The sequence below is a fragment of the Melanotaenia boesemani genome, chromosome 9 (assembly GCF_017639745.1).
Source record: "Melanotaenia boesemani isolate fMelBoe1 chromosome 9, fMelBoe1.pri, whole genome shotgun sequence".
Taxonomy (NCBI): domain Eukaryota; kingdom Metazoa; phylum Chordata; class Actinopteri; order Atheriniformes; family Melanotaeniidae; genus Melanotaenia; species Melanotaenia boesemani.
The window spans coordinates 5,966,587-5,993,753 of record NC_055690.1 but is presented as its reverse complement, the minus strand read 5'-3'; positions in this window follow the sequence as shown (position 1 = coordinate 5,993,753).

The window sequence follows — 27,167 nt, the reverse complement described above, 5'->3', positions numbered from 1 at the left end:
CTACAAGTAAAACAGAGTGTGAGAGTCACAGTGATTAGTGATCTCAAATCTCCTGTTACCTAAGAAAAGTTTCAATCAGTGATGTAATATATAATTTGAATAACTGGTTATAAGAAACAGTTGTGACAGGACTACCTAAAAAGAAACTCATGTTCCAAGGCTTATCTTGCACTACTGGAAGATTTGGAGAACCATGTGCACCGCAGTGCACATCCAGCTCCTGTCTACCCTGAGATTCTTGGCCTCTGGAACATTTCAACGGGACATTGGAGACATATGCTGCATTTTGCAGCCAACACTAAGCAGAATTATGCCGGTAGTGTTATATGCAATTATTTCTCTGGTCCCAACTTACATCCATTTCTCATACAGACCTCACCAAGAAGCCAAAATTAAACAAGGACTTCACACCATCGCTGGATTCCCGAACATAATTGGAGCCATAGTTGAACACACATCTTAATAAAAACATAATCAAACAATGAATTCAGCTATGTGAACAGAAAAGGTTTTCAGTCAATTAATGTCTAAAGTCACTAAAACTATGCTGTTAGATAGGCCAATAAAGAAAATCTGAAATTTGCTGACTCACTGTTAATGTTGATGAGTGATGGAAAATGTTATCATTTTGAATAAGAGGATTTAGTTCAGACAGACAATAAAGAGGTAAATTTAAGATCTGCTGTTTCATTCAGTGAACACAACCAGTTCAGGACATGCAACTACATTTAGGGAGCATACACATTATAAGTCATAAAGGCTTTGAACCCCGCCCCCCCTGATCAGACCATTTTAACACATAAGAGAGAAATATAATATCTACCTAAACTACAACAGAATTAACTAATAAGTACTATGCTAAAGAGTACTCTATTATGGAAAAAGAATGTAAACATTCAAGCTCTATAAATAAAGCAAAAAATAAATCAAAGCAAAACAAGAGAAAAACCTAAACCCTTCCTTCCTACACTTTCCTCATATCAAATGGTATTAGGAGGCATCAGCCCATTTAAGGAGATCCACAGCAGGTGGGAATCTTTTCCTTAACAGGCCAGGCAACTCCCACACAGCAGCTTCCCAGCAACTGGAACTCAAAACAATAAATGAATTTACCACCCTATGTGAATTTACTAAAGCATAATTTGCATAATCTCCACAGTCTTTTACTTGGTTTTAGACCTTATAGCGGTGGTGTCTACAGTTTATGAAGTGTTACTCTGTTGTCATTGTCTTTGTAGAACAGAATGTACAATATTGAGTATAGACCCAGAAATCTTTCAGTTAAATGTAATAGTAGTTAATAATATTAGTGATGGCACACAAAACAATAACTTTGAATCCATGACTGATGGGGGAAGCTAGGAAAAGAAAGAGACGAAGGGATAGGGCAAAAGACAAAAACAAGAGTCAATGTCAGACTGACGACATAAGATGCAAGATGTATGCTAAATTAGCCTTTGTTATGGGTCCCCACAGTGAAAATCTGCTAAAGTTCAGTAGTGAGGTTTGGATTAAATCACATTTGAACATCCATTTCCAAAACCGTAACCTCCAAAATAAGGTTATGCGGAGTTGCTTCAGTACTCCACATTATGCATTAGTCTGTAACCAAATGGTTGTGTTAACACAACTGCTTTTACCTCAGTTTTATCTCCGTTTATCTTCTCAATTTGAGTTTTAGCACAAAACTTCCAATGGACATTAACCTCAGTCTTTTCTCCAGCAGAACCAAAGTGGTGAACATTCAGTATACTAACAGTTAGGTCTGTGTGTGTGTGTGTGTGTGTGTATAGTCAATGGCAGAAGAAAGCATGTGGTTATTAAAATAAATTAAAAACACCTTTATATTTCTATCTGAAGTTGACAATGTAGAAAACAAAGAATGCCTCTTGATCTTTCTCTGTGATGCTCTTCTTCAAAATTAGTGACAAATAATTAATCTAATCATGTGCTTTGAAAGTGTTTGCCTGTTTCCAAAGTTTCCAAAGGTTGCATTCACATGGTTTTGCTAAGCAATCAGAAGGGTTTTAGCACCAGCTGAGAAGCTGCAGAAACTGGCGTTTAACAAAATGCAGCTGGTCCTTAAGCGGAAGCTAATACTCCTCTTAAAAAAGACTAGTTATTTGGATTCAGTTGTTTTTTTTTTATTTTTATTCAGGTGTCTTTTTTTAAATGTAATGAGTCATCAAGGGAAGCCTTAATAAACAAACAAAACAGAAAAAAACAAGAGCGTATACACAAAATTTCTTCTGATTGGTTCAATTTACAGCTAAGGTACTTGTAAAGGTGCAATACTTAATACATTTAACAAACATGACATCACCATGATGTCACCTGTAATTGAGCCAGATTATAACGGTTCACAGCACAACAAAACACCATAAGTAACATTGCGTACGTTACCTAAGGCTAAACTTCTGTTTGCCCAAAATGTTTCTGAGCAGCTGTAGAAGCAACAGATGGACACTTTCATTTGCCCAGTGAATAAATGGATTAACACATAGTAGTGTTAGCTCCATTACTACCAGGTGAAACTGTCAGAGCAAAACATGCTCTTGATGAGTGGTTCTCAAACTTTTTGAGCCACGACCCCCAAGATAAAATACATTGGTGGTCTCGACCCTCATGCCCATGCAGCGACTTAGTGATTAATTGTGTATCAAATGGGTCATCTTGCAGCATCCTCTAAATGTGAGGCTGGAAAACTGTCAGAATCTTCATAAATAAGGAGGATAAATTGGTTTTTGGTGTTTCACTGCAGCAAAAAGGCACCTACATGCCCAAACCCTGCTTCTCTCATGGTGATAATGGTAAATTCAGATTTTTAATGTGACATGTACTAACTTTGTTGTTTATTCGTTAATGTGTGAAAAAATGAAGAAAGATTTATCTCTTCATTAATGGTTTTGGTAAAAATCCCAAATTTATTTGATAAATATAGGCTATATATTTTTTACAGATATCTGGTGACCCCCCCTGCAATTATCTTGCGACCCCGATGGGCCTCCGGTCCCCAAGTTTGAGAACCACTGCTCTTGATGATGGGAGAACATGAACAGCGGCATCTAGAGATAAAAAAGTTGATCTCTCTCTCTCTTATCTGAATAGTGTGGACCCATCCTGTCATAGTAGGGGACTGCTCCTGCCGACACAGTAACAAGAATAATTTTTCAGTCCTTTTTGATGCACAAGTCTACATTCATTTCAGGCGCGGTTTGTTTCTGAGCATGAAGAGGAATGTCACCCACCAGTACACTGACATTATCAACCAATGTAGCTGCTTTCACACTGCCCATAAAGTGCTTGATATTCAAACAATATCTAGTTATTATTGAATAATCATTGATTTCTCCTTAACCTCAAATAGCTAAGGAACTTAAAATGCAAGATCAACCAAAGCTTGGGTTTTAGCAGATTAAATAAGGCAGCAACCACAAATAAGGCAGTACTGTTGGGATGCTATAGCCTATTAAATGAAGTGATGCTGGGTTAATCCCTAGGTTCTCCAGCTGACATTTTGAAGTATCACCATGCATGAAGTCCACATTAAACAGTGTCTGCCAAATTTACTGTATGCTATTTTGACTTACATGTTATAGTGATGCAAATCTGTGATGATGAAAAAGCATTGATTTTATTCTTAACACTGTCAGCAACACTGAATAATTCAATTTTTCTTTAAAGTTAGATTATTCCTGGGTGTGTTACAGTACACAGTTAAGCATAAAGCCATTGAGTGATTTGAGTCATTTATTTAATACGTCAGGGAGGAGGAGGTCTGATTTGTGTCCTGCAGCTCCTTCCAAATGAACTACGCATTTCCTAGAGATTGAAACCAATCACTTTCTATTTCTCTGAGGTGGTTAAGCCCGTTATGGACTTCTGGGTTGAAAGTAGCAGCCCAAATCCAAAGCTATATGAACTAGAACTTCCACTCTGGTGAGTTTTCTTCATTGTGGAGTCAGAGTGATGAGTTGCTCCAGTAAATGACAGTCGGGACTGTAGCCAATGTCATTAAGGCCAACTGGCAAGAACCATCCCTCAGCCACCCTCTCCTTTCCTAAAAGGCCTTTTATCTACAAATACAGAACTTTCATCCTGCTTCTCACCCGCTCATTTGGCCCAGGTGGGCTTCATGATGCCTCCAGTCTTTTCTGCTTAATGCCTTCAGAGATGAAGTGTGCCTTTTTGAGATATGACTTTGACACATTAATGTTGCCAAAATCTTTCTCTTGTTGTTTATGTTTTAAGATCAAATTTTCTTTCTTAGCTTATTTATCAGCATCTTTGGAGATGACATATCATATTGAATATAGAAAATGTGAACATAACTCTCCATCCATTTTTGCAGGTTGAAAACATTAAATTAGATGTTTGTGTATTCTGTTTAGCTGTGGATTGATAAAATTATGGTTGCACTCTAACTGAACATATATTTATATCAGTGAAATATTTATACAAACCCGACACAGAAAAAATTGCTTTCAAAGGCATTGTTAGTATTCAATATTATTCTCCCACTTAACCCCTTAAGCCTGATGGACCCACCGGTGGGTGAAACAGCTCTAAACACAAGTTCATGTGTGTAAAAAAGTTACTTTAGTGATGTAAGGATATCTGATTTATAATGTGTCTCAAAGAAGAATGCCTTTCTGTTTGAAATTTTAAGTAAAGATAAAGTATTGGATCTTTTTATTTCTTTTCTGTTTGATGGAAGCACATTAGTTCTGTTGCATGAAGGGCTCTGTTTAGTCCTCAATCAGGATGGTCAGTAGTGGACAAAAAAAGGAAGGTCACTTCAGTTCCCCATTTCACTCTTACACCCTCCTTCCTGCTGTCAACTACCAGCTGGAATATTTTCCCTTGTCTTCTGGAGAAAGAACTGCAGTGGATTAAGCCACAAGGTACAACATTGTGTTACTTTGACATATGTCTGTTGTGAAGAAGTTCTTTATAATTAAGTGGATTCCCAAATTAGCTTTTTCACATGAAGTATTACCTAAGATTATTCTAATCCCTTGTTGTAGCTGACAGCCTTGTTGCTTTTCAGTCTATTAGTCTGACATTCGCCTTGTTCGGTTACATATTTGTATCATAATTTATTTGTATTTGTATAATTTGGTCTGCGTCTGACACCTAGGAATAAAAACAATATATAAACAGCATTTTGAGGACAATATCAGCTGTCAAATGTTTATACTGCCATGGTCTCAAATAGCTACATTATTATAAAGACAAACAAAAAACAAAAGACCTGCACAAGTCGGAACAGGTGGAAAGTGGACTCAAAAGCAAATGTGCAACTCTGGCAATTTATTTAAAATATTCAAATGGTGATGTCAGGGGGCATATTTCAGAAAGGAGATTTAACAAATGTGGTTGTAATTTCAACTATGAGCTGATTAACTCTGGACTGTCAAACCCCAAGATGTCAGTTTCGGGACAGGTGGTAAGAATAAGTTCAAACAACTCTGAGTTCACTTAACTCTGAAGGTTAATTTATACCATGCGGCGTCTGCATGCAGTCTGCTATGGTGTAGCTGATGCTGGTGTGTTTGCCCCCGCACTCGAGCGTCGGGGGTGCACATTGTTTTGGTGTTGTGTTGCAGTTTCTCCTCCTAATCTGTAAGTGGCAGCAGGGGTGGTATCAACTAGTAAACGCACCAGGTCAGAGTTCATTCGATGTTCAGTAGGCATTTTCTGTTTTAAAGGTTCATTGTCTTTGTGGAAGAAAACAAAGAAATAATTTGATCTCATCTCATCAACTTGATCCACTGGTTACTGTTTTTAAAAACAGTGCTTACCACACAAATTCAGCGAGAAGATCCAGATATCCGGCAACACATGATCCCAAACTGATAAATCACAAGGGAGTACCTCAGCGTCTGCAAACAGGCCTGCACGTCAGGTCAGGCATGTCAGGCTCGTTGAGTCTCTGTGGAGCTACATCGAGCCTACGGTATATGCAGACGCCGTGCAAGTATAAATCCGTCTTGAGAAGAGCTCACTCAGAAGTAGATAAAAAGACTCGAACACAGATACAAGCGTCTGGATAACACATCTGTTCTTACTTGTTGCAACTAAGCAAAAGGTGCATGCATACATTTTCACACCAGTGGAAAGATGTTAATGACTGCATATAGTGAATATGGACGAATCCTGACTAAACCTTAATGAAATGAAATGAAATGAAAAATACTTTATTAATCCCAAAGGGAAATTCAATTTCATTAAATAGCATATCCACTTACAGGAAATCAAATTTGGTCTTTGACACTGATTAATTAGAAGTGATTATTGCATATGGAGATTCTGACAGGTCTTCCATTCGCTGCATCCATACAAGAGTAACATTTCTAATGCAAATGAACAAACTGTTGGAAATGTGCTGCGCATCACCAATATTGTACAGAAAACTGCCACATGCAGAAAACCAAAGTGCGAGACAAAGAATTTGTTCCAACATGAGAGGATGTGTTTGGCCAGATAAATGTAGGGCTGACATTATTATTTAGATAATAGATTGACTGTGAGATGAAACCAAGCGCTCAAACAGAAAATTATTGGAGAATGATAAAATATCCAAACAGGGTCTGATCATTGTCTCCCAACTGAGATTCCTGCAAATGATTTATGTCACAATGTTGACTGGTTTTTCTAGAAAAGGACACACCATGTCTAATCGACTATTTAGTTTAATCTGAATATACAACTGAAGAGGATAAATTGGGAGTTATTGGGTCTAAACCTGCCAGCGAGCAGGTTAGTCTCACAGAGTATGTTACCATGGTAACAGACTCAGATTTCTAACTAACTCTGAGTTTTGACCAAACCTGCTTTCTGAAAGAAGCCCCAGGCATTTGGCTGTGTTGTTCCATGATGAAAACAGGTGGGTCAGCAGCAGGGCAGACTGACAGGCAGGAATAAACTGGAGCCCCTGGAACGGCAGGTCTGCAGCTGGGATTACACACAAGTGAGAGCAATGATCTGGCAGAGACTCATGATCAGACTCACGCATGCTTCCTACACACACACATACATGCTTGCCAGGATCTGCAGATCCATGACAGCACAACTGCCATGCACATTTAGTTCTAGGAGAAGGCCCAGAGTCTTTGTAATTTGTGATTATTTGATTAAAAATTTTAATCTCTGACAGCACCAGTTAAAACATGAGCTGGTTATTTTATTGTTATAGTAAAAATAGATTTTCTTTCTTTCCATGTGTTTGAGTTGGGGGAGACTCTGGTTTTCCTTTTCAGAAAGCAAGTGTGATGTGATGGCTAAAGCTGCTGAGGAGGCACAGTTGCAGTGTGAAGAGGAAACTAAGGGGCTTCTAATCACTGCCAACTTTACAGCAGAAAATATATTGGCCAATGCAAAATTTTGTTGTTTGGCTAAGTTGATGAAAGACTTGGAGTGTTGTGCTTTCAAAAAGCTAAACACAGAAATGTCAATGTATAGCAGTTACATTAATGAAAATAAATGCACCAAGCTATTTTAATTATACTTGTGGAAGATATTAACGAAGCTGTACAAAGAAGCCCAGTGATTTCATTAATACTGATTATATCGACTGACATTAGTAACACAAAGCAACTCATACCTATGTCAGGTACATAGAAGACAAAAAACATCAAAACAAAACTTTTTAATAACTCTGAAGTTGTAGATGGAAGAGCTGATACTATTGTCAAAGATGTCAAGCAACTGTTGACAGACAAAGATTTGAATGGAAAAGACAGCAGTTTGTATAGATGGAACTTTTGCTATGACAGGATACTGCCAAGGAGTTATTAAAAAACTCAGAGAGTAATATAACTCAGATTTGGTGGGCGTGGAATGTACAGCTCATTGTCTTACGTATGCTGCTAGTGATGCAGCCACCTCTGTGCCACAGGTTAAAAAGTTTCAGCAGGTTTTGAGATAATTATTTTCATTCTTCATTAACTCAGCTGTCCGAAGCAACAAGCTACATGAATTGCAAAAACAGCTGGATGAACCCCAACTGAAGTTCACCCAACCACATAAAATCACTGTAGCGGATTCCAGCATATTCAAAATAAAGATTGGAACTTTTTGTTTAATCCTGACTGAATTGACTATTTGATGGATTTTTCTCCTTACAGACAAAGAGTCCCTCTCACTCCAAAAGTGGGGGTCTGACTGGTAAAAACGCAGAACTCAGAGATTTATGACTTGGTTTCCAGTTCCACAGGTCACAGGTCAACTGTGACTGGGGAAGGAGTGGACATTAAGTTATATCTAAGATCTGGGATTAAGATAAGATCTGAGAAGTTTCTGAAATTTAATCTCCTGCCACAGTGTTGACGGAGCACTGCTTTCCCCTCCTGAGCCGCTGGATGGTGGAACATAATCTCCTCGAAGCCGTCCAGAAGTCATTCTCCATGGTCTCTCCAAACTCCTCCCATGCCCGAGTTTTTGCCTTAGCGACCGCCAAAGCTGCGCTCCGCTTAGCCCGCCGATACCCATCAGCTGCCTCTGGAGTCCCACAGGCCAAAAAGTCTTCCCCAACTCAAGGTACACTGTGTACAGTGGGGATGGGGGGCTGCTGACCTCGACTCGAGATGTTATGAGGCGATGCTTCGAAGACCTCCTCAATCCCACCAACACGCCTTCTGATGAGGAAGCAGAGTCTGGGGTAGCTGGTGCTGGCTCGCCTATCTCTGGGGCTGAGGTCGCTGAGGTGGTTAAAAAGCTCCTTGGTGGCAAGGACCCGGGGGTGGATGAGGTCTGCCCAGAGTTCCTTAAAGCTCTGGATGCTGTAGGGCTGTCTTGGTTGACACGCCTCTGCAGCATCGTGTGGACATCGGGGACAGTCCCCCTGGACTGGCAGACTTCAAAAAGGGGGACCGGAGGGTGTGCTCCAACTACAGGGGGATCACACTCCTCAGCCTCCCCGGTAGGTCTATTCAGGGGTGCTGAAGAAGAGGGTCCGTCGGATAGTCGAACCTTGGATTGAGGAGGAGCAGTGTGGTTTTCGTCCCGGTCGTGGAACAGTGGACCAGCTCTACACCTTCCTTGGGGTCTTTGAGGGGGCATGGGAGTTTGCCCAACCAATCTACATGTGTTTTGTGGATTTGGAGAAGGCATCAGACCGTGTTCCCCGGGGACTCCTGTGGGGGGTACTCCAGGAGTATGGAGTGCCGGGCTCGCTTGTACGAACTGTCCGGTCCCTGTACGACCGGTGTCAGAGCTTGGTCCGCATTGCAGTAAATCAGAATCGTTTCCAGTGTGGGTTGGACTCTGCCAAGGCTGTCCTCTGTCACCGATTCTGTTCATAACTTTTATGGGCAGAATTTCTAGGTGCAGCCGAGGTGTGGAGGGGATCTGGTTTGATGGCCTCAGGATTGGGTCTCTGCTCTTTGCGGATGACATGGTTCTGTTGGCTTCATTGGGCCGTGATCTTCAGCTCTCACTGGAGCGAATCGCAGTCGAGTGTGAAGTGGCTGGGATGAGAATCAGCACCTCCAAGTCCGAGACCATGGTCCTCAAACGGAAAAAGGTGGAGTGCTCTCTCCGGGTCTGCGATAGGGTCCTGCCCCAAGTGGAGGCGTTCACGTATCTCGGGGTCTTGTTCACGAGTGAGGGAAGGATGGAGCGGGAGATCGACAGGCGGATCGGTGCGGCGTCCACAGTGATGCGGACTCTGCATCGGTTTGTCGTGGTGAAGAGGGAGCTGAGCCAAAAGGCAAAGCTCTAGATTTACCTGGTCAATCTACGTTCCTACTCTCACCTATGGTCATGAGCTGTGACTAATGACCGAAAGAACGAGATCGCGAATGCAAGCCGCCGAAATGAGTTTGCCCCTGCAGGGTGGCCGGGCTCTCCCTTAGAGATAGTGTGAGAAGCTCGGTCATCCGGGAGGGGCTCAGAGTAGAGCCCCTGCTCCTCCATATCGAGAGGAGCCAGATGAGGTGGCTCGGGCATCTGGTTAGGATGCCTCCTGGACGCCTCCCTGGTGAGGTGTTCCGGGCACGTCCCACTGGAAAGAGGCCCCGAGGAAGACCCAGGACACGCTGGATGGACTACATCTCTCGGCTGGCCTGGGAACACTTGGGAACGCCTGAGCTGGTGAATGTGGCCGGGGAGAGGGAAGTCTGGGTTTCCTTGCTTAGGCAGCTACCCCCGCAACCCGACTCCGGATGAGCGGAAGAAAATGGCTGGATGGATGGAATCTTCTGCCAGCCACAAATCATTGTTTGCCCCACAAAGAACTAAATGTGTTTTTCTTCAGCTGATAAACAACCCCCCTTTCACAGGCAACCTTAACTGGAAACACTCGTTTTAAAGTAATTTTAATTAATATATGTGTGTTTATCTTGATAGTGCATACCCTGCATATAATCATTATCATTTTGCACAAGGTTTAATCAACAAGCTTGATTCATTTGTGATCTGAAACTTCATCAACATGTGGTTATTTTTTTTTTTAAGGTATCACCTTCTTACTATTTTTATTGTGTGATTATTGTCTCTTCAATGTTTCATTGATGAGTTCAATAATGTTTAATTTAAGGCTTTAATAACTTGGACATAGATTATTTTGTAAAGAGCATCAAATTAAACATTTTGTGAATATATTTCTGAGTTTAGTCTACATCCGTGATCTGAGCTGACCACCAAAGTCCTGAATGCTTATTGGTCAAAATAATGGTCCTACATTCTTCCGTGGGGCGTCATCACACTAACACTTTTAAAACTCAGAACACAGTTGAGCGTGTATGTGTATGAGTAGTATGAGTCTGTCTTCAACTTCCCGTGGAGTTGTACCTGAGTCTTCTTCAGACATGGCTCCTTTCCAGAGTCACTCAGATTTCTTTCAGAGGTCCTAGAGACATGATTTTCTTAGGACACTTCTTCGGAACGCTAGAGATCGAGAGATGAGGCATGAAGAATTAAGTTTGCTATGATATAAACATATCATCAGATACCAAGTTTGGGCCTGCATCCAGTATGCATGATCGAGTGTTTTCTTTTGGACTGATTAACTCTGTTTAATTTATGCTTTTTTCCCAGTTGACACTTCTCTTTTCATTTATGTTTTTATCTTTTGAACTTTATTTAGGATAACTGGTTAACTGAGGCTGACAAACGTTTCAGAACCAGTTCTACAGAGTTTTCTTTATACTTTTTGGACTGATCCAAAGCTGGACTCTTGATCTTGAGCCATACCCCCTCAAGCCATTCACTGTCCATCCTCGATACCACCAGCTGAGGGAGAGTCCGCATCAGCAGAGCTGCCTGATTCAAACCTTCAGACCACCACGTGACAAATCCTCTGATTGTCTTGGGAGTCCACCAGTATTTAAACTACCTGGATCAACTTCCTGGGAGAGTTTATTTGACTAACTTGAATGAATTAATTTATTCAGTTAATTAATTTGGCACTCTAATGATGTCCACACTGCCATTAGATCAGTATTAGGTCTCTCTAGTGTGGTGGTGCCTGAGGTCTAATCAATATTTTGATTAATATTTCATAATTTTATGTTATTATTAAAATAAAAAAATATTAAACATTTTAAATGTTTAATGACGCTAAATCACTACACCTGAGGAGATACCACAGAGCACATCCTGTGGTGCTCAAGATGCTGACAAAGCCAAAGGTCTATGATAGCTGTCAGGTAGTTCAATGTTGTGGCTCACTGTCACATGATGAACAATATATTAGCGCATGTGATCTTCTCTCACAACATTTTCAAAGAGAGGATCTGGACTTCTCTGCATTCCAGCCATTGGCTGAAAGTACCAAAGAGGCTCTGATAGAGACCTAATAGTCCACCTGCTCCTGCAGAAGAGGAATTCTTCAGCTCTCTTTAAGGTACCATATTTAAAGTAGAGAAGTTTTTGACTGCTACACTTAAAAACAGCCCTTGATGACATGAGAAGCAGGTATGTTGGATCCTTGATAAGAGAAATTGAATTGGAAAAGATTGCCCTTGGACATACTAGAGTTTCACAATTTTGGAGCCAGTAAAAGGACACAGTGAGAGAATTTTTCTCACTATGGTGCAGAGAAGCTTAACAGTCTACTGACACAATTCTCAAGCAATTTAAGCACAGAGGATGCACTGCACTGCAGTTTGTGATGCTAAAGCAAATTATGGTTTCCACCAACTTGTATGCCTCATTTTCCTTTCAGCAGTTTGCAGAAGCTGTTTTGAGTGAGCAAAGTGGTGTGTTTACTGAAATGCAGAAGCTGATTAAAAAAGCTTTGGTTATACCATTTGCAAGTGTGTCATGTGAACGTGGATTCAGCACACAAAAGAGGATAAAATTCACTGACCACCACAAATCTCACTAATCAGATGCTCATTTCAGAGCTTTGGCCCTCCACAAGAGCAGATTAATCTTAACAGAGCTCTAATTAAGTAGATAGAGATGCAGCAGAGAGGACAGAGGACCAAAAAGAGTATGGATGAGCCATCAGAAAGACTTTTTACACTGATGAAGCTCAAAGAACAAATGACAACAATGTATATTGATGATTTTGATTCCAAGTCAGCAAAGTCTGTTTGTGTGAGCAGTTTGATTTTTCCACAAATTACATGAAAATAGTTTAGGTAATCTCTGATGCCAGTTCAGCAAAGATAAAGGTTGTGTGAGCAGTTTTTTTTTATTTCATTCACGCAAAGTTGTTACTATGAGGAAAGCAGTGGAGGAGACCAAAAGAGGCCAAAAGGGAAAGAGAAAAGCACAGAGACAAGAGAGAACCACTGATGCAACTCAGATGACCGCTAGAGGAGGAGATTAAAAGGGACAGCAACAAATGTAGTTGTCTGAGGTAAGAATAGAACAATATGTTTATCTCAAAAGTGGTAGAATTTCTTCCTAGACAGGTTTCCAGCTGGTAAGCTTTGCTGACAAATATTTTCTTCCTTTAGCCATGTGTTAAGTGGAAATAGATGAAGCAGAAGTGACTAAACATGGAAAGAGTGCATGAAGAGAAGAGAAGAATTAATTATCCCCATTTTAAAAAGTGATTTTCTGGCCCTGGTGGAGATCTACTTTCAGTCTCTGTATCCCAGCGGATGGTATCTCTTCACTATCCTCTTCATCTGCCTGTAATGAAGGAGATCATTCTGCTTTGGTATATTTTAAATTAACATATGTGGTAAAATCTGAGTATTGAGTACTTAAAACAGCAGGGTTTTTTGCGTTGGTTGGAGGCTCAGTTAGATACAGGACACTATTGTAACTGGGAAGGGGGATGTCAAGAAACAGATAGTTTATTAGGTGAAAGGACGTGTACTAAATGAATTAAAACTGCATTTGTTGGGGGTTTAAAGATGTACTAGATGTATAGACAGCCATGAATATTTAATTTGTAATGGTTCCCAAATGTGAGTAAAAATACTTATAGTTGATTGAACCAACTGACAGCAGATGTTCTGGATCCAAAGATTCAGAGTTGCTCAGCTTAGAGTCAGCTAACCCAGAGTTTCTTTTTTGGCTTAGAGATGGGCCTTTTGTCTGGAACAGGCCCTGGAACAGGGTGAGCTACATGTGTGTCTGAGGTGAATATTGTGAATGAATTATGAATAAGAACCATGAATAAGTCTGGATTATGTCATACTGACATTAGAAACATGACTTCTGCTGATTCACTGTTACACTACTACATTCAGTCTTCTGTTTGCATTCTGCTTCATATAAAGTAGATGTTGTACAAACAAACTTTAATTTAACTCTGACCTACATTTACTGTAATTAGTATGCTTAACTTTAACATTCAATAATGATTTAATAACAATGAATGACTCATAAAAATGATAACGATGATAAAAAAAAATTAGCAGTGACATCAGAGACCACAAATAACTGTTTAAAGTGAGTGGAAAAGATATGAATAAATGTTCCTCTGCAGACATTTCTGCAGGACTTCATCAGTGAATCTGGACAAATGTACATTAGATTTACTTGTTACTGTAGAGTAGGCTATAAGCAAAACATGGAGCAGCAACACAGATTAAAACGTAATGTGATAAACAGCATGTGTCACCATCCAGCTGTCATTATTGTCACTGAATTATGAGACTGCTCTACAGTTCTATAGATCCCCAGCATCTACAGAATAATGAAGAAATAGTCCCCTTTCTCTCGTCACACAGGAGTAGAAAATACTTCTGGCCAGGTCATTCAAATAATTTAAAAGAGGCGTGGCAGTGTTAATGTTTTTCTGTGTCTGGTCACCTTTTATTTTCAATACAGAGCCCAATGATAGCAAACATGATGCATCCCAATGAATTCCCATAATTTTAAATTTCATTAGTAACTTAGCACCATTGTTGTTTTAAAGCATGATAACAAAAGGAGTTTAAAAAACAATCACCAAAACCAACTTATAAACCAAAGTACCTATCAATTTTGGGTTTACTTTTAAAAAAGTACCATCAAAGGATTATTTACTAATTTACTATAAACAATTCTGTTTTGTCCGTCAACTCAACAAGTGACTCAAGTGAGCCAAACCACATTTGAACAAGTACTATAACATTTAATGTTTTTACTTTTTGACCATTGTAGGGGGACAAAAAAACAACTAGAAAAACAGATGTCACAATTATTGATTTCATAGTTAATCCTAGCAGTAAATGCTACGATAAATAAACCGTAAAGATACCTAACACATGGAGTATGTTTCTGCATTTGCGGGATAAACACCTGGCATTGTACCCCAAAGTAAAGGTAAATGAGAGAGAGGGGAAAAAAAAATGAAAACAAACACTTATTATCTTACAGGCTACCCTTTTCAGAGTTTGTTGACCTTGGATCCACAAAGCTTTTCCACAGGTTGTAAGACTCTCAGCACACAGCTGCTTTTTTAGAGCAGTCACTGCAGCTCAGTGCTTGTTAGACTGCTATGACGTAATTGGTGTGTCACCTTTTAATGATTCATGCAGCACCACATGTTGTAGATTGTTTCCATCAGGTATTGCTCGGTTTTCTACCCCTACTCTTCCAGAAACTTGAGTTTGAAATGTATACATATTACCTTGTTATCTATAATTGTATTTTTACACAGGGTACCACCTTTCTTCTGCCCATACCACACAATGCTATACTCATCTTCTTCCTTCTTGCTGTTCCATCATATCAGAACTTCACCTATTAGCAGAATTTTACATTAGAATGTCCATTTTGAGTGAATTTTTGTACTGTTGAAGTTGGGTGAAATTTTATTTAAAACTTTTTGTTTTTCATAAAATGTCATTTATAATATGATGCATATCAAGTTAGATCATTTGCAGGGGTGAGGTTAGGGGGTTGGGGGGGTTAGTTAATGTAGTCCAACAGAGAGGCAGCAGCTGCATAAAGTAGCCTGCGTACAGCCTGCCTGAGCCTCTCCTGCAGAAGAGGTGCTTTAACAGCCTGCACACTGTGCTTGCCTGAGCCACACGCATGGGAAGACTGTAAATATGGATGTTAGGATGGATAGATGGTGTGGATGTTATTATTAAACTTCTTTAACAAAAAGGACAGAATCACAACAGCATCAGCTGTGATGAAAAGGGTGATGAATTCAGGTTTGTGAATCATATTGTATAGTGTTTACTCTGCTGGTTTGCCAAATGTTTACTTACCATCAGTAAAGTTAATTTACAAAGAAAGTGAATGACAGCAAGATAATGTTACGTACGTGGTCACTTGGGAAGAATCCAAACAGCTTGGATAATAGTGATGGGAAGTTTGGCTCTTTTCAGAGAGCTAGCTCTTTTGGCTCCCAAACAGCTCTTGACTTAGCATCTTTTATAGCCCCATAATTTACCTTAACTTCTCAAAATTAATGAATTATGTTTTGATAACCTTTTTGTGTTCAGCATTTTTACGAGAAGCCTTATATTTGCCTCCCCTCCTTTTGTGCATTTATTCTGATACATCATGTTGCAATTAATTGCGATTAATCAAATTGTAACACGTAAAATATCTCTTTCCTTTAAAAGAAGGCCTACAGTTATATAAAGAAAATGCAGTAAACTTTGGTTTACAAACACGACATCACTGGTCTCCAGCCTGCGACTCTGGAGCTGCAAGTGTCTCTCTAGACCTTCCACATTGCCTCTAAATACTTGCGTAAAATATTTTCTAAATCTATCTTTCTTGTCATTAGGGTGGAAACCAGGGATGTTTTTTTCTTTTACTTTACATCATTTTCCACAAATATATACATTTCTTTGAAGAAAGTCTGTCTATCCTCTTTTTATAAAGGTTTATGTTATTCTTTATTTTAAAACCTAAAAATGGAAATAAAAATATGGTTCTTCAAAAATAACAAATATCCTGTGGTGGCTCTTCATTAAAAATATATATTAGGTTACCTTTTTGAAAAGTTCCGTGACATCTGCGTCTCAAAAGGAGTTTTATTTAGTTAACTGAGGGAAAAATGGCTGCAGACCGCTGCGTTAAACACATAAACAGGTTTAGCAGCAGTTTTCTCTTTAAAAAGCAACAGTTAAAATATTTCTTCATATATATTTATAAAACCAAATATTTACGAGAAAGAAGGATAAAATGTTCAGGATTTACTAACTAAAAGGTAAAACGTCAGCAGGATGAATTTAAAGCTGTGAAGCTGCTTCCTTCTAAACACAGAAGGAACAATATGTGATGAATATCAGCATCAGGTGAACAGACAGAAAGCAGGATTAGAATCTCACAGTTTCTAGATGGTGAGGAGAGAGAAATATTCACAATATGCACAATAACTTCCATCCATGCACCTTTAGTGCTTCATTATCCAGATTTCTGGCATATAAATTCTCTAACCTTTCATTCTTAGCTTGACTGTTTAGCTTAACATCTCTGCACCTGCAGCCTCCGGTACCAGGAGTTAAGGGGTTAACATCTTGTTTCCGGGTGTAGTGTCAGGTCTGTAGATGTAACTATAAACATGTGTGGTATCCACAGAAAGTCCAGAATCTCAGCTACCAGCTCAGTAAAACCATTTCTATCACCAACAAACACAGTTAAGAAAACAATAATTAAAGACCAGGTAAACAAAGTCCAAAAAACATGTAAACACAGATGATGTCTCCTCATGAACATGAACCAATGACTCCTCTACTGAAAGCTCACTTCTCACCGATTCCACAGCTGGCGATTAACATGCCTAGCTATATATATACATTACTAATTAATCGCGCGTTAACGCAATGCTTAATTAATGCCTTTAATTTTTTTAATCGCGCGTTAATTTTTTTTTTTTTTTTTTTCCTGGCCGCTGGCTTTTATGACAAAAACATGGCGTCCATGTGTCTCTTCCCTGCTGCAGCGGTGCGTCTGATGTAATCAGGAGAGAGCAGGTTCATTAAAATGAAGAGACGTTTTCTGTCTGGAACTTAAGAAAGAAGAAAGAAAGAAAGACCAACTTTTCTCTTTGTCAAAATACATGCAGATGGACAGAACATCGTGATTTTTGGACGGGAAACTTATTATGTAATATTATTTTTTTTTAATAAATACGGTTTTAATTTATGCAAGACAGCAAAGGTAAGACATGACAGCAAAGGTAAGACATGCCTTCTCACTTTTACAAATGTGCAGCATAAATCTGGTCTTCTTCTACCGCTGGTTCGGTGAATCTTGGTCATAGCAAGATGAAACTTCTAGCTGTGGAATCTGTGAGATGTGAGCTTTCAGTAGAGGAGTCGTTTGTTCGTGTTCATGCCGTGAGGTGGGTACGGGGAGACATCTTTTGTGTTTACATATTTTTCGGACTTCGTGTAGCTGCTCTTTAAATTAGTTGTTGTCTTAACTGTGTTTGTTGGTGATAGAAATGGTTTTACTGAGCTGGTAGCTGAGATTCTGGACTTTCTGTGGATACCACACGTTTATATTTACATCTACAGACCTGACACTACACCCGGAACGAGATGTTAACCCCTTAACTCCCGGTAGCGGAGGCTGCAGGTGCAGTCAAACAAAAAATGAAAGTTCAGAGAATTTATATGCCAGAAATCTGGCTAAAGAAGCAGTGAAGGTGCATGGATGGAAGTTATTGTGCATTTTGTGAATATTTCTCTCTCCTCACCATCTAGAAGCTGTGAGATTCTAATCCTGCTTTCTGTCTGTTCACCTGATGCTGATATTCATCACATATTGTTCCTTCTGTGTTTAGAAGGAAGCAGCTTCACAGCTTTAAATTCATCCTGCTGACGTTTTACCTTTTAGTTAGTAAATCCTGAACATTTTATCCTTCTTTCTCGTAAATATTTGATTTTATAAACATATATGAAGAAATATTTTAACTGTTGCTGTTTAAAGAGAAAACTGCTGCTAAATCTGTTTATGTGTTTAGTGCAGGGGTCTGCAGCCTTTCCAATCCAAAGAGCCATTTTTCCCTCAGCCAGCTAAATAAAACTACTTTAGAGCTGCAAATGTTACCAGACTTTTCAAAAAAGAAACTTAATATATATTTTTAATAAAGAGCCACCATAGGATATTTGTAATTTTTTAAGAACCACATTTTTCATTTCAATTTTTAAGGTTTTAAAATAAAGGAAACACATAAAACCTTTATAAAAAGACAACAGACAGACTTTCTTCTAAGGGATGTAGATATTTGTGGAAAATGCTGTAAAAGAAAAAAAAAAAGTCCCTGGTTTCTAACCTAATGACAAGAAAGATAGATTTAAAAAAATATTTTAGCCACATATTTAGAGGCATTGTGGAAGGTCCAGAGTCGCAGGTTAAACACCCCTGATGTGTGTTAGTAAACCAAAATTTACTGCATTTTCTTTATATAGCTGTAGGCCTTCTTTTAAAGGAAAGAGACATTTTGCGCGTAACGATGCGATTAATCGCGATCAAAAATTTTAATCGTTGCCCAGCACATATATATATATATATATATATATATATATATATATATATATATATATATATATATATATGTTAAGGCTGTCAAAAATAACTCATTATCGGTGGTAACTAATTTATGCAATGAACTGCGCTAAAATTTTTAGTGCATGCAAGCGCAGTGTCAATCATTTATGTCGGCAAGACATGCAGAAGCAACATAGAACAAGCTGGTTAGGTTCTATGGGTGGATTTGAAAGCGTCACACCTGAAGGGAATGAGGATGCTTTAACACCCAATGCTCTCCCTGGTGAGAAGGTTAATCTCACCCACACTTTCCACATTAAAAAAAAAAGTTTTCATGTATTGTTGCACAAATGTCACTGTTCCAGTCGTTTCTGTCATTTGCAGCGCACCCCGGCAACCTCCTCCTTTCCCCATCCCTCCCTCTCATATTGTGAATCATGACGACTGTCGGTGATCAGCTGATCAGCTTTTCTGTCGCTAGCACCGTCTCTTTTGTTGCATTTGTTTATCGTTCAGCTGAGAAGGAGGAAACTAGCGGTTTGTGGTTCACACTGGTACATATTTACCCAAAAGTTTTGTTTTGGACATGTTAGCAATAGCAAGCTAAATTTATCAGTCTCATATTAACCGGATCAAAGTCACTGTCACGTGAAGTTTAAGAATATTTTAGTTAGATATTGTTGGCCTTTATTTTATATAACTTTTAAGTATTAAGACATTTGTTAGTGACCCAGCTGTAAAATCTAATGGTCATCAGACAGCGTTGCACACATCTATGAAGACAGATCAGGGTTAGATATCTAGTGAAAGTAAAACAGCAAAAGGAAGCAAGGAGACATCTTCTCTAAATCATTGGTGCAGATGTTGGAGACACAGGTCTCATTATTTAGGGTCCATGAATGTGGTGAGAGAAATTATAAATAGGCTTTAGAAATCAGAGCAGAACCCTTCCATTTATGCTTCAGCTTTGCAGGGGCGGGTCTACAAAAGTTTTGATGGGGGGCCAGGTAGGGGCACTGTCCTAAAAATAGGGGGGCACAAATGAGATATATGTTTGATTATTGCAACTAAATTGACTAACGTAATAATAAATAAGAGAAGAAGAGAAGAAAATCATGACATTGCATTGTATTGTGGTTCAACAGATATATAAAAAAAACAAACAAACAAAAAAAAGAACAAACAAAAAACAAAAACAAGCAAACAAGCATGATGGGACCTATGAACTAATATTTTGTTGAAAACCTTTTGAGGCAATCATTGCAGTCAAGTGTTTTCTGTAACTCCCAATCAGACTTCTACACCTGTTGCCAAGTAATTTGTCCCAATGCTCATCAGCAAAGTGCTCTAATTTGTCTGACAGTTCTTTTTTTAATTCTTTTTAACCACGAATCTAAGCAATGTCTCATTTCACCAAATTATGATTTAGCTCTTTTTATTTATTATTATTTTTTCAGTATTTAGTTGTTTGAATGACTATTATGAATTTTGCCCTTTCTCTAATAGAAGGGCCTGAATAAATATGAGGATGACTGTAAATACATATAAAACATGGCTCAAATCCATCTTAATGTAATGTCCCAGAGAGGATTTGTTTTCACAGTACTGTTTACAAGCCAATAATATAATAATTTAATCATCATATTACACTCAACAGGACAAAACTGTAGAACCTCTGCACTGATTATACATAACATGAAAAGCCTCACATCATCAATTATATAGTTCAAAACAAATATAAATGATGGTGACTGATGTGTGTGTTTGTTTAGTGTCTATTTTATAATACAGGTCAGGCCTACCCAGTACATCTGCATCTCCCTGTTTTGTTTGTGAATCCACAGGTGTAATTTTACAGAATAGGTATCTAGAAACAACTAACTTAGTTGTGATTGGTAAGGTGATGGTTTGCTAATCAGCTGATTTGACTGTGAGGCCTGAGGACTTTGTTATGGTTACACAGATGAGTCAGCTACATGCAGGGAAGAGCAGCAAGGAAAATCAGAGCCATAAAGAATAGCAAATGGATTGTTAAGTATAGATTTAGGAACAAAAGAAAGTGACCCTAAGCAGGTGTGCCTCCCCCAGTAGCCCTTTGGTACCCAGCAGAGAACTTTTAATAATAGCTGGTTCGAGCAACTTAAATGACTAGACTCTGTAGCCACAAACTCAACATTTTGATTTCCATGTGGGCACTTTGGAAGCAGTGGCAGCTTCTGACAAATTTCTCAGGGGGGACAATTGTTGTGATGATGACTATGGTAACCTGTTCAACAGATAAACTAATAAGTAGCAAGGCAGTTGTCAGTTTTTGCTGGTCAACTGAGAAATATCACCTGTAACTACTACACTGCGGGTCTAGAACAGTTTTGATGTGGTCAAAACAGCAGGGGCACTGACCAGGAAAAGGGGGCACAAATTAGACCTTTTTATGAAATACTGAACTATAGTGGTCATCTTATGTTTAAAAAAAAAGTGGAAAAAAACAACAACAAAATCAAAACAAAAAAATACAACCAGCCAATTATCTATTTTATTAATAGTTTCCTTTGGATGATGCTGCTGTAGGACTTTCATCACTGATGCACAAACACGTACACTTCAGGTATATAAAGAAAAGAAAGTTTTTAACCTTTTTCTTAGCCAGATCATATCACAATTTCCTCATCAATGTTGGCTGTTCAGGTTCAGGCATCACATCTGGTGGTTTTATGACAGATGTTATCAGCACAGAGACTGTGGGTGAAATGATGCTGCATGAATTTTGCACTATGATCTAGAACATGGTAGAGATGATGCAGAACAACATATAAAGGTACATTACTTGCTGAATTTACTGACCGTTGGACATCTGATGTATGCCCAATGTAAGACCAGTTAACAGTATATGTGTAGTATTGGATTGTTCTGTTTATATAATGCAGGAAAAACGGGCAAATTTCAGGCACAGTTACAAATGCTGTAAGTTGTTAGTTAATATTCAGTTTTTATAAGAACTGGCTTTCTGTTGATACAATAAAGTTAAAACGGGCATATTTTGAATAGTGATTAATCATGATAAATTAATTTGTAAGCTGTGATTAATCTGATTAAAAATTTTAGTAATTTGACAGCCCTAGTGTATATGTCTATATATATATATATATATATATATATATAAAGAGAGAGAGAGAGATTTGTACAAAAATTAAGACCTTAACCTATTGCCTTTAAAAACATTAACTAAGAAAACATAAAATAATAAACTATTAAAAACCAACATCAACAATTAACAGATTTTGTGTGCATGTGTGTGCGTTTGAGTGAGTGAGTGTGACAAAATGACTGTCATTATTTAGACCTCACCACTTGTACTGAAATTCTTTCAAAGCATCAACGGGATCAATGACTCTCTCACTGAAATCAGGCATGTTCCTTACAGACTCCATCTCCACAGAGAGCTGCCAGCGCATTCAAACGCTCCTGTCTCATTGATCGTTTTCAGCATTGAGAAACACCTCTCATCTTCATCTCTTGTCATGGGTCTAGTTATGAGGATTTTCAACAGAGCCACAGTCTCAAAAAAGTTCTCCTGAAAGTTGTACCTGAGAACAACCTGGTACAGTGCTAGTTCAACACAGCAACCGCTGAGTTCAGTGTTCTCGTAGATAAGACAGTTCTGTCTTCAACCTTGTTGTGTTCAGCAGGAAATATATGGCGGTACTGCTCAAACATCTCTGCCTGCAGCAGTGTGGCACTCATGAGGTGGTCAGTGACGGAGAATCACTCTTTAGCATGAGCCAGGATTGTGCTGCAGATTTCCTTAGACATCCTGTGTTTCTTCCCTTCTCCCACGACCCTTCTTGGCTTGGTCATCTCTGCTGCTGTTGAGATGAGTCCCTGAGAGCGCTGACCAACAGAGTTTGTTAGTGCATAAACAGTGCCTAATATAATTTGCTTATATAGTAAAAAGTGCCTAATATAATTTAGAAAAATTGTATATTTAAAAATTTAAAAATATTTTGAAAAGAAAAATTTAGAAAATGTTAATCTCAATGCACAAATATAGCTTTATTTCATTCACATCCAGTTACTGACCACTATATTAGGTACAACTTCCAAATCTAATTCAAACCAATACAACAGTTTTACTATCAATTTTATATTTCTTTTCTTTCTTTTCTTTATATTTCTTTTATATTACCTTTTTTAAGGTTTATTGATATTGTCAGGTAGGTGATAACTTGCTTAATGTTTAATATTGTGGGTGCTGATGCACATGACCGCATTATCTTGAAAACTTCCTAATATGTTGTCCATTCCATTAATAAACTTGAGTACAAAATATTTGAACATTGATAAATATATCACCCTAATACACCGCTATCACCCACTGTTTATCATCTTCCATCTTTATCAACAAAAACTGAAAATGTATATTTTTTGCAGGTTTTGCAAAAAAGGTTTGGATTCAGGCTCAGTATTGAGAAAAATTAAAATTATATTATCTTACCTTACTTCCTGTATACTGCTTGTGAAGCTCTGGGGGCATGTTTGATGAAGACTGCATCAATGTCCTTCTTCTGCAGCTGCTGGTACAACAGATGAAACAGCTTCAGGAGAAACTGGAAATCTTCATCCTGCTGCATTCTTGGAAAACCAGATGCATCAGGTCATCTGGGTTCTGGTAGACAGTATTGACAAGTCTCCTATTGTGGGTGACGTCCTTGGAAGCCTTCGTGCAACAATCTGGTCAAGTATGCTGATGCGTTTGGGTGACCGGGTAAAAAACTGGCAATGCGTCCCAGATCAGAAAAGAAAACACTCTCACTTTTGGGATATGAGAAGTAGCCTTCTGCTAAATTAAATTCAGCTGGTGTGCATAATTGTGCACATAATGGGCATTTCTGAAATGCTCATGCACCCACTCTCCCTCATCACACTGGCACTGTCGTATGTTTGTGCAATTAGTTTCTCTCTGTCACCGTCCGAACAAACATCACTGTCTATCCAAAAGAGTGCCAGCAATGGAATCCGTTGTTACATCCATAGCAAGGAGAAACTCGAAGAAACGTTCCTTCATCTATTGATGAGCATCAATGTATCGCAATACAAGCACCAGTCTGTGCTGACACGATGGTCGTCTCATCTGCTCGGATGGTCACAAACTTAGCAGACTTGACCTTCTCCATTATACAGGCTCTGATGACAACTAGCATGCACTCCAGGAGCTCCTTCTGTACGGTCTTTGACCATTTTTCACTGTGGCCATTTTAGGTGGTCCTCAAAGACCTCATCTAATGATGCCACCAAGTCAATGAGGCCAAGGAAAACACCAGGATTGTTGGAGCCCTCACTTTTGTCTTTTCCTCTTAAGGCTAACTCAAACAGTCCACAAAACTTCACACAGTTGATGAGCCAGGCTAGGATGTGTCGGTTCTTGCTCACTTTATAGTGATGACGCACCACTAGCCTGTTGCTCTCATCCAACTGCATGGCAATGTTCACCTGTGCAAATGTTGAAAGTTTCAGACAAATGTCCATGTGGGTCTTATACAACTCATGTTTCTTCACCTTTTCAGACAGATGGTGCATGTTGGTGAATCCTGTAGTTGTACATGCAGTGGTGTCTGCTGTGGCACCATCAGGGTGGAACAGCACACAGGGGAAGCAGAATAAAGCAGCTTCACAGCCTGCTAGCCAGGTCGTCCGCTTGTACCAGCTCCACGAAAATTATAAGTTTTCACCTCTGAGGTGAAACTTGTTCTGTGTTTAAATTTGCTCTGGGGGATCCTAATTCTTTCGTTGCCAATTTTTCCTCAACACTACAATGACTGAAAGGATTTTCTTTTAAGGAAATATGGAGTTTCTCTATAAACTTGCCATGCTACCAAAGTTGACTGTGACCCATTTGTTTTTTTTTTTACATTATGTATGACGAAACGTCGGGCAAACCGTCCTGGAACTCATATAGATTGCACTGTAGGGTCTGAAATTGGGAAAAATATATATTTTAGGAGTGGGACATTAATGTATTAATTACTATTAATTAATTACAAAAAAGAAAAAGAAAAAAAGAAATGCTGTAAAAGAATTTATGCATTTAATCACAGTCAAATCAAAGCTCTGTCCCCCTTTGCTTTAATGGAGATCTCAGAACAGCAAGGAGCAACCAATCTCAGCGATCTAGAGGGAGTGTGGGGAGTTGAGAGATCTGAGAGATAGGAGGAAGTTAACCAGTTCAACAACTTAAAAACAAACAATAAAATCTTTTAGTCAATTCTAAAATGAATGGGGGGGCGTGATACTAAAAGGCAATTTTGAAATTGGCCTAAAATTAAAAAAAACAACAGCACTCTTAAAAGCAGCAGGAACAGCCCCTGACATCAAACACTGATTAATCAGAGATAACCTATTGGGCAAATAGCTAAAAAAAAAAAAAAAAAAAAAAAAACTCCTTAAATTAGCAAGTGGGACCAATATTTAGGTTACAAGTTGTTGCCTTTAACTGGGCAACTGCTTTAGAGAGAGACACTGGCTCAAAGTGGTCAAAAACTGCAGTATATAAAGAGAGAGCAGCAGACACAAAAGCAGGTATTATAATTTATGATCTAATATCAGCAACTTTGCCCGCAACGAACCTTAGAAAGTCATCACATACTGCTGAATAAACCAAATGACAAGGACCAGCAAAGGGGAAATGGCTGAATTTACAGTTTTAAACAAAACACAAGGTCTCAAACAGTTTTAGAGACAATATCTGTGCAGTATTTACATTTGGCTGTCTTAACAGCCATTTTCACTCTGCTATTCTGCAGATCTTTCTGAGGGCCTAAGTGACATCTTTTAGCCAAGGCTGAGTCCTGGGTTTGGAACCCCTAATTTTTAAAAGCGGCTGCAGAATCTCAAGTAGCTATTGGCAGACATATAGGGGATGTATGGGATAAGCTTTGTGCCACTGGGGAGCAACTCTGAATTCTTTATATTTGAATTTGAATCATTCAATTTGAATCTGAATATGCCTGTTTGAATAATTGCTTAAAAAAACTGAATCCAAATGACCATATTTGATATTGAATCTTTGTTTTTTGAATGTGTATATTGGTAAAGTTGAAACTTTTGTATTTGAAAAAATTCATTCCCTAATTCATTTTCATAGTTCAGTTTCAGTTCTCTTCATTCAAATTCAGATCTGAAATACAAATTCAGATCTGAAATTCAAATTCAGATCTGAAATTCAAACTTTTGTGCCACACATCCGGGACCTGACGTGAGGCAAAACTAGTCGATCGCAGATGGAGTAACATCAGTTTTGTGCAGTTGTTCTCAACAGCTACAAGCAGAGGGAGGACAGCTGGGGAGAGAGGGAGAGAGAGAAATGGAGAAACGCTAAGATCCAGGCCAGCCACTTTCGCTACCACAGCAGTTACTGTTCCTGCAATGGCACTTGCCGTTTCTGTAGCGGATTAATGTGCACCTCAAGTGACGTACATACACCATGTAGGCTATAACGGACCAGCTTGATCGCTATAGTATAAAGATACTGGCATGTCCACAGTGGTGTTTGAAGGACGGAGATTTAACATTTGTGGACCCTGACCACTGCTGGTTGGGACGTTGTGGGACGACACAATGTTGCTCCATTCTCGTCTCTCCTGGACTGACGGAGCCCAATAAGCCTGCAAGCTGCTTTCACAACGATGCGCCGTCACAGACGTGATCTGGCGTGTCTGCAGCCCGGTGAGTTTCTGTTGCCACAGTTACCAACTAACGTTAAAACAACAATTTACAACAATAAGGCTATTTGACCCGAACTTCTTTTATAGGTGTCCATATGGACACCCTACAGCCAAATAAGAATCGAGTATTCACCCAGACCATTCATGTTTTAATCACACAAAACAACTAAATGATGTCCCAAATACAAAACGGACTTAATCTTCCAAGGTTGCGCCCTCCTCTGGCATATGAAGGTCGCAGAAAGAAGTACAATGAAGGGGCTTGATCTTCAGCCTACATGATGGTTATTGCATTGATTATTTAATATCAAAATGGAACAGATCTGGAAAGTTACTATATATATATATATATATATATATATATATATATATATATACACATACACATATATATGTAGTATATTTTTATGTGTTAAAAAAAATAATGACACGTTTATTGTTATCAATAAGAGATATTACTAAAATGTTTCCAAACCAATGCAAAAAAAAAAGCTTACATGGTGTATGTATGTCACTTGAGGTGCAGATTAGTCTGTGCAAACCTACGCATATTTTTCTTGTATTAGGAGTTACCACTAATGTGAAAAGTCTGCAACC